Source organism: Solanum lycopersicum, chromosome 11 (genome assembly GCF_036512215.1).
Source record: "Solanum lycopersicum chromosome 11, SLM_r2.1".
Lineage (NCBI taxonomy): Eukaryota > Viridiplantae > Streptophyta > Magnoliopsida > Solanales > Solanaceae > Solanum > Solanum lycopersicum.
Genome location: NC_090810.1, coordinates 40,391,318 through 40,399,324, shown reverse-complemented (window position 1 = coordinate 40,399,324; position 8,007 = coordinate 40,391,318). Strand labels below are relative to the sequence as shown.

Here is an 8,007-nt window from a genome sequence, read left to right as displayed (position 1 = left end):
ATGGCACCAGAAGTGTGGCCCAAAAGGTTTTAGAAAGTGCATTGGAGCCCAATGCTACTTATATTGAGAGGATACATCCACACCTATGGTCATTGACGATAATGAAACCTAGTCTTATGATGTTGTTAGGGTTGTGGAAATGTGAAAAAAAGAATTTGAGGAGGAAAGATTGAAATCTAAAAAACCCCAGAAACATACAAAGAAACCGCTTGCTAAGAAAGGAAAGGTAACAAAAAAAAAGTGTCCTAGAAAAGGGAAATGGTTAAAAAAGGCAGTGGAAGAGAAACACGTAAAGAGACCTGGTCCTAGGGTTAATAATCAAAAGGAATAAAAGGAACTGACAAGCGATGAATGAATATCCATAATTGGGCACCAAAAAGTGTTAAATGAGAGTTCTTTATCCTGGTATTGTCAAAGAGTTTTGTATGGCAACATTATACGATGGTGTTTCAGTATAAAAGTGGATTAGTCTCTTTAAACGACCTCATCTGTGTCTTCATGAGGCCGAGCTGTGTGAATTCTTCTATAATATAGATCTACTGGACGATGTAGAATAACGACCATTGTTAAGAAAATCTGGACGCAGCTGGATGAGGTCACTCTTGGAATTATTTTGGGAGTACCTTTACGGGGATTTTGGTCCATTGAGGGATGTAAACCATTTAAGGAATTGACTTTGCAAGCTAAAATGATGGAAGAAGTTAAGTGTGCAGGGTTTCCTAATAAACTGCTAAAAGGGGAATGAATTCATCAACAAAGTCCTAGTACCAACGTCTGAAAAGAGAACTATTACATCGGCTACATATTTGTTCATCATGAGCAACCGAGTGAATTAGAGCAAATAAATATTCATGCGATAATGTTAGAGCACATGCACAGGGTAATGACTTGGAAAAATTCAAGGCATGGCATTCCATACCTGTATCTACTGAATCACATTTTTACAAATTTTGAAGTAGGTACTATGAAACAAAAGTTCACTAAGTCCACACTGTCCACACTTTTATAATGAGAGTGCATGGACGATCCTACAAAAGGTAGGTATCAAGTAGCGACAGTACTTCAAAAATAGGCTACTCTCGCACGTAAGGTGGATGATCTAACTAAGCTTCTAGCTGAGAAGGAGGTTGAAACTGCTCGTCTAAAGTCTGAACTTTAGAAAGCGATCTTTGGGATACCAAGTACTAGTAATGCCAATGATGAGATGTTGCAAAAGTTCAGGGGTGAAAATGCATTACTGTTGGCTTCCAATGACTGACTCGACGAGGAATTTAAGGCTCTCAACAAAAAAAAGTCATCAAGGTTAGTGAAGATACAAATGAGTGAATGATTGTGTTATGCGCTCTCTATCTCCCCTTCCCCTTCGTTCTATATGTGTCTCTATTTTCCCTCAATTTTCCTTTGTTTTTGTTTCTTCTTGTAATCCTGAATACTCTGTGGCCTTCTGTTTTTGACCAAAGATAGTGGTTAATATTAGTGAGCATTCTCTTTTGAGTATGTGTTTTGTTCCTTTGTACTTTTTATCACCTCTTTATGTTTTTTTACGCATGTTGTTTATGGCCATAACACTGGATTCTCTTGTCTCGTTGATATTATGATTTTGATATGTTTACTGTCTCTCCATTCAATGATGTCAAAATAGGGAAGTTTTATTTATGGTTAACAAAGGGATTCAGGTGAACTGATTAAGGGGAAATTAATTGTCTGTTTTTAATGAATGAATGAGAAGTAATGCAGGCTGTTTGTCATCATAAAAAATGGGGAAATTGATAATTGCTTATGCTTATAGATGTTTTGATGATTTCCTCACAAATGTAGGGACCTAGTGCTCTACGGAGTATGAAACTTGCCAGTTGTCAAAAGTATTCGGCAGTTATAATAGTTGTATGCATTAGAAAGTTCTTGGAGCAACATATTACTTCCCAAATCAGAAATGACGAGGTTTTAGTTTGATGGTTAATAACTATTCATGGTGTAAATAAAACAATTAACAACTCATTTTACTCATTCATTCAAAGAGAGAATTTTCAAGCTTCAAGAATAGAAGGGGAACAAATACAAGTGTGTTTATTGCTTTTTGTAGTTGCTACATTTGTTTATTTGGAATTGTTCTTATATTGTAGGCTTAGTTTTAACTGTGAAAGAACATTTCAAACAAGGGTGAATCATTGTAAGGGCAAGGTTAAGGGTAACTTAGGCCTTTACGTCAAGTATATATTAATCAGGGGAAATGACTTGAGACACCCTTATACTTGACTCCGTTTGTAAGTTTAACCCTTATACTTACGACTTTGTCAACCAACCCGTAGACTCACTAAAAGACAATGTTTTGAACACTTTTCTCGTCCTATGTTTGTGCGTGTACTACAACGATTTACACATTGAATTCCATGTCATTCTTGATGACACATAAGAAATTAAATGTCAAAAAAAATATAAAAGACTTTCATATTTTGATAATGTTGAACATATATTCTACATATTTGCTTTCAAATTGAGCATCAAATTGTTATAGTCTGAATACTCATAAGGCAGGGTCGAAATTCATGTCAGATGGGTACAAATCTTACATATTTGACTTTAATTCACATTTTTCAAAAACAAAACCAACGAAATTGCATTATTAAATTTATTTCATAAAAAAATGAAAAAACCCCATATATATATCTTGAAGTTTCATGTATCATTTTAATGATGTTTTTCAAATTTTCAAAACTCAATATCACCCTTCATATTAGCTCATAAAAAATTCAAAAAATACTCATGAAATTGATTTTCTAGGGTGGAAATTTGAAAAATGAAAAGGACTACAAGTGATCTTAATTTGCAGCAAAATAAGAAATTTTTGAGAAAATCTTTAGGGTTAGTGGAGTAAGAAGAATAATGGAGTGAAAATAGTGGGTGAATCCATAAAATAAATAAAAGAAGGTAATGAGAAGAAGAATTTGGTTGGGTTGGATGGAGGAAGGGGCAGTTGTCTCTTCTTTAATATAAAATATTATATTCACTCTCCTTAACACGTGTAGGATTACCCATTATTCCAAGTCAGCAATTTTGGTGCCACATGTATTCACTCAATGGTTAAAGGTGTTTAAAATATTATGTTTCAGTAATTATAAGGATTCTGCTGAAAAAGTGATAAGTAAAAGGGTTCAACTTACAAACGGAGCCAAGTAGAAGGGTCTCTTAGATAATTTCTCCTATTAATCAGGTAAGATTACTATAGAGAGTAGTGTTGTATAGTCTCAGGCTCATCTATGTAATAGTAAATATTACTTAGTGTGTAGATTAGCAAGTTAATATGTTGTTCTAACCGAATTTTCCCTTGATTGTTGAAGATTAGTAGAAGTGGTTTAGAAAAGTCCAGTTGAGAACAGGTTGTGATTTTCCTCCCTTGAGAAAGGAGGTCTACATGTAAAGTTTTCTCTTAATTTTTACTATGTATATGTGCTCTTTATTTGTTGTAATTACTCTATTAAGGACCTTGTCCCATCAACGTAAGTGGATGCATACATTCAAACACTTAGTTAACAATGTTTACAATTCGACTAGTTATTTAACAGATTAGTTTGTCTATAGTCTTTTGCTCAAGTATGAGTTGTCAATGATTTGTTAGTTTGTTATCTCAATTCCTAGATATAAAAGAACTAGCTTAAAGTCAATCTTTGTATGTTGTTGTAGTTACCCATCAATAAAAATATTCTCCCTCTTCTTCATTCACGGTTTTCAAGGTTCGTCAATGAACTGATGACATCATTAGCTCACAATTTTTAGGTAGATTGGTAAGTTTATCACCTATAAACTTCTTCTCATAAGGTGAAGCAGGAATCAAAATTTTTTGTTGAAATGGGTTTTTCGGTGAATTCTTCTACTCTATTGATGTCTTTGGTGTGGTGTGATCATAATTGATGGTGTGAAGCTTGAAATGGGTTCAAGAAAATTTTTTGAAACAGTTGATTTCTATGTTTCGCTGATTGATGACTAATGAGAGTTCCAAATTGTCAATGAAGGAAATCTATTTCTTTAAATTATGAGAGTGTAAACAATTACTTCAAATAAGCATCTTAGTAACTGAAACACCAATAAATAATTATTTTTTAATCTGACCTTCACTTCATCCCGAGTAGGATATATACTTCCTTGACTTTCTGCTACCTCTAAGATATCACTCGAGGTTGCATTTCTTGGACCCTTTATCTCCAAAGGTGATAAAATATATTAAGCAATCAACTTTCATGAGAAAATTATCAATTCCTACGTATTCTATATTTCTTTTACAAATAAAAAGATTTTTTTTCAACTTGACAGAAGCAATAGATGGTACACACTAGACAAAAAGAATTAACAGACAAGCAAAGAGAATTACCAAACAATCAAAATAAAGCAAGAAAATAGAATAACCTACATCTATTGGAGCAACACTCATTTTAAAATTACATGTTTTCCCAATCAACATTTATGATTTGAGCAATAGACGTTCCACACTGTGCTGCTCAACAAGATTTCAATAGAGTAAAAAAATTGGCAAAAAACAAAGGGAAGTAAACAAAAATAGAATGCTTCTGAGGAAAAAGAACTTACATCTGTTGGAGAGTTATTTGTTTTAATCATTACAAGTGTCCTCCATCAATATATATGATGGGAACATGAGACATATTTGGCCAATATTCCCCCTTATCTAATTCTTGTGGTGGTCTGAACACTCCGTAACTGCCAATTTCTAGTTTAGATAGGGAAGATAGCACTCCCTTTACTTTAAGGGACTGGAGATTAGGGCAATACTTGATGGTCAGCTCAAAGGGGGAGAAGGCAGTGCTTATTAGGAAAGGGAATGGAGCTCGTGATAGTTATATAAAATAATGTGAGAAAGAGATGAGGAAAGACAACCTTGTTTCAGCAGTGTTTGAATTTGAGGTAAATTATCCTCAATAGCTAGATATCAAAGAGAGGTGAGTCTTTTGAGAAGTTGTCAGCTTAATGTTTTCAGATTATCTACTATAAGACTTTTAATTGAGGAAGGCTCCCCTCCAATTCTCACCAGCAAGAATCTTTTCGTCAATGCCATCATGAGTGATCCATAACTCCGTGAGAGATGGGATTCTCTATAAACGCCATTCCGTTTGGCCATTCACCAGTTTTTTGCAATTTCTAATCCAAAGTCGTATTAATATGAAGCGCAATCCTTCTTGAGGAAAAGAATCTATTTCTGGACAATTAATCATGTACAGTAAATTAAGAGATGGAAGAAGTTTCTGCATATGTTCTGGCAGCCACTTCAGCTTCCAACAGTGCCGAATATACAATTCCGTCATGTGGGTCCCCTCACATGCCACCAAAAGTTTTTCAAGATTCTCCCAATTCGAAATATTGAGTGTTTCAGTGGTTGTAGGAATAAAAAGCCTAGTAAGGTTGTCGCAAAACTGTACCGTCAAAGAGCGTGCTTTTGGCAGCAACTCAGGTGATGCATCATCTATACAATCACACTCTTCCACTCTCAAATACTCCAGAAACATACTCATGTCACCAACTGGAGCTTCCAATTTCAATTTCTGGCAACCAGATATGTTTTGACAACCCAATTTAGAAGCGTGAGTGGCGCTAAAGAGAGGAGTTCCATAGCAAGCCTTGACCTGGAATCTACAGAAATTCGAACAAAGTTTCCTCTGTATTTGGGCCGACCTCGAAATTACCTGTATCATAAATCAATAATGCAGCAAACCAATCTCATCATTAATCCACCTCTTTAATCATAAGCAATTCAAAGAGTAAAAATACTAATTCCAACTCCAAAACATGAGTCTCATACTAGACAACAATTTACAATATAAAAGAATACTCATAACTTCTATAAAAGAAATGACTATGGAGCGACTCTAAGAATTTTAAGAAATGTCTATAACAACTAATAAACTTGTTATCCACGCGAAAAAGTACTGGGATCAGCAGAAATGATCAACTCGTAAGCTCTAGAAAAGGAAGTCCCTTACCATTGTAACCTGCCTTCTCTGTAAAAAGATTAGCGAGTAGTTAGACGCTAGATCAGTGAGTAATAACACTTAATCACAACAATTTTGGCAAGGCATAAGTCAGAAAACATGCTAGTATTGTAGTCAAAATGATAAAAAAATCATTGTCTTTTCAGAAACGATAACAATATTTAATCTTATGTGCCGTATATAAGCAAAATCAATGTAAATACTTAATAGTAAACTCAGAATAACACATTCATATCAAATATTAAAGTAGTAAATTCCGAAAGATATTTCTATATCAAATAGTTATAGTTGGAAACTAAAAAAAATAGTTACGTATCAAATGTTATAGTAGCAACCTCAGAAAAGCACTTTCACATTAAATATTATATCTAGGAGGTTTCCAAGGATGAATCATGTAATCAGAGTGACCTTCTCTTTAAGAAGTTACCAATAATAGTGAATTTTTCATAAAGGATCAAATATTCATATAATAGATCCCTACTCGAGGGATATCAGTAACAATATACTTGTTCTACCTTCTTACTAGCAAGGGTTTTATCAGAAATTAGTAACTACAAGGTGCACCAGGTCTAACAATTCCGTGGTTAGCTAGGGGATTCATCAAGGTATACTCCTATTTATATTCTTCTTGTAATCAGTAAAAGCATTTAGAAATCAAACAGAGCATCTAAATCTTATCAAATCATATCATTTTAAAGTTCAACAATCACCTTTCAAAATACAATTTCTCAAATAAGTGTAAAACCTTTGCTATAATAGTAATCATACATTGTAAGAATGAGATCATCTCAACTAAAAGAGTTGTCCCACATACAAGTTCAAAACAATCGGTGAACATATTTACTTTATAAACAATGTAAAATCATGAAATTTGTGAAATACAAACTATGGTAAGAATACTATTCACAGTAGTCATGTTGAAATATCAAACTTTTCATCCCAAGCAGTCCATATGGCTTCCTCTGATAAATCAATCATCATATGATATTGATCTCGAGTTACTTCCTTGTTAAGACTATTTCATTAACTAAGTAAGAAACATTCCAACTCTTTTGGACTCCATTTTTCATCAAATTGCTAAATTATAACTATCAACTCAAGTAGTTTAACTAATGCATTATCTCCTAAGTTCATCCAATTTTCACTAATTATTCATCTACTTTTGTCTTCAAATTATGCTTCACTGTCTAAATCACTGCCGCTGGTAGTAAAATTGCAGACCAAAAAAAAGATTACCTAGGTTAAGAATCACTCATGGACAAACGATTAAGGATCAAGGAAAAGTTTACAGGAAGGAATAGATTTACCTCGACTATGTTTAATCTTTTTGAACCCTTCTATAGTTTCTGCGAATACCGCTTGCTTCGCGCTGTTTCTCTTTCTTCTCTATCTATTCAAACTGCTTTTCCTTTATTGTTGTTGTTGTACGCTGATATTCCCATCCCTAATCCCTACTTCTTCTTTTTTTTTGTTTAATTTGTTGCAGCTTGCGGCTCGCATCCCTCTGCTTTAGCTTGAAGCCTTTCATATTTTTGGGGCTTTAGCCCTCCATCTCCCTTTTTTAATAAAAACGTTTTGGTCATTAAAACAAACAAACAATATGTGTTTATTTTTTAAAATAAAAAGACAAAAATGATCTTATTTCAATGTAGGGTATTACATATCTCTATTGTCTTCAAGTTAGTGGGAAGAATGCTAAATGGAAATGAGGTTAGAGAGTTACAATCACTAATATGTTAAACCTCAATCTGCTTCATTCCCTCAAGTTTAAATATATACAGTTGAGCATCATAAAAAATAACTCCAACCTTTAGAGAACCACTAACATGGGTGTCTCTAAACTGAGTTCAGGCCAACTTTTAATTTTAAGCTTCTTAAGTGTAGGGAACAATATAGTTCCTAATACGTGCCATTGCATCCACTCCAACATATCTTCAAATTCAATCTTTTCAACACAGTTAAAAGGCTTTTTGGTGGACAAACTGCCATAGAATTTTCCCGTAACCTCTGT

At 33.9% G+C, this 8,007-nt stretch overlaps 1 pseudogene; it reads right to left on the bottom strand.

Annotated features, from left to right (window-relative positions):
• Positions 1-4,610: 4,610 nt before the first annotated feature.
• On the bottom strand, positions 4,611-7,726 carry LOC101259908 (putative disease resistance protein At3g14460; annotated as a pseudogene).
• Between the last annotated feature and the right edge of the window lie 281 nt (positions 7,727-8,007).